The sequence below is a fragment of the Trichechus manatus genome, unplaced genomic scaffold, assembly GCF_000243295.1.
Source record: "Trichechus manatus latirostris isolate Lorelei unplaced genomic scaffold, TriManLat1.0 scaffold00003, whole genome shotgun sequence".
Taxonomy (NCBI): domain Eukaryota; kingdom Metazoa; phylum Chordata; class Mammalia; order Sirenia; family Trichechidae; genus Trichechus; species Trichechus manatus.
In genome coordinates this window covers 14,699,035-14,700,102 of record NW_004443939.1, presented here as the reverse complement: position 1 = coordinate 14,700,102, position 1,068 = coordinate 14,699,035, and positions in this window count along the sequence as shown.

Genomic DNA, 1,068 nt, shown 5'->3' with positions numbered 1-1,068 from the left:
GTAGTGTGAGTCCTCCAACTTTATTCTTCTTCTTCAGTAGTGCTTTACTTATTCGGGGCTTCTTCCCTTTCCATAGAAAGGTAATGATTAGTTTTTCCATCTCTTTGAAGAATGTTGTTGGTATTTGGATTGGGATTGTGTTGTTAGAAGCAGAATCTTTGATGTGGTGAAAAATGTGAAATTGTTCACTACGGATGATTCGGTAAGCAAGTTAAGCACCGTGTTTATGTTGCCTGTTGGATAATCCACACCTGATAAACAGCCTTGGAAACCCTATGGGGCAGTTTTACTTTGTCCTATAGGATTGCTACGAGTTGGAACTGACTCAACGGCAACACTTTTTTTTTTTTTTTATGAGATTACATAGGTGAAAGCGCTTAGCTATAAAATGCCCTTGTAGTATGGCAGTAGGAATCAATTCCGCGGTCTCAGCCCAAAAGATACAAAATCCAGTATGTGACTGTCTCCGTCCCTGTTGGCATCAGGCTGTTTGTATGTTTACGGTATATCCTTTGAACTGTCAGTACATGTGAGTCAGTCAAACATTTCCTACCACTGTGCAGAGCAGGAAATAAAGGGTTCCCCTGGCAAGCCGTGGCCTACACCCCCAAAACCATTACCATCCACAGGTTCCTAAGACCATACGCCCAGAACAAGGTACCCAACCACAACCTTCTCTACCTGCAACATCCCTTTCTGCACCCCTGCTCAAGTGATTTCACTAAGAATGATACTTGAATAGGGTCCGAAAGCAAGAGTGAAAATGTGCTGACTATATTCCTTAGCTCCAAGCTTCCAGGGGACTTGCTTCAGGTGGTGAAATTCAACATACAAACATTCCCATTAATGCTTTTAGATGCTATTTCAAGTATAGACTATATCCACACTGGTTCTAAAGTGACTTGGTTGGCCTCACTTGCTCTTTTATCTCCACCATGTTGCACAGGAAAGCAGAGACTTAGGAGTATGAGAAGTGTGCTGGGTGTAATATTTCTGCACATAAACCTTCCTTACTTTTTCTAGAGTCTCAAGCATTTTGAGGGTGAGCCCCATGTCTGATTCGTCTTT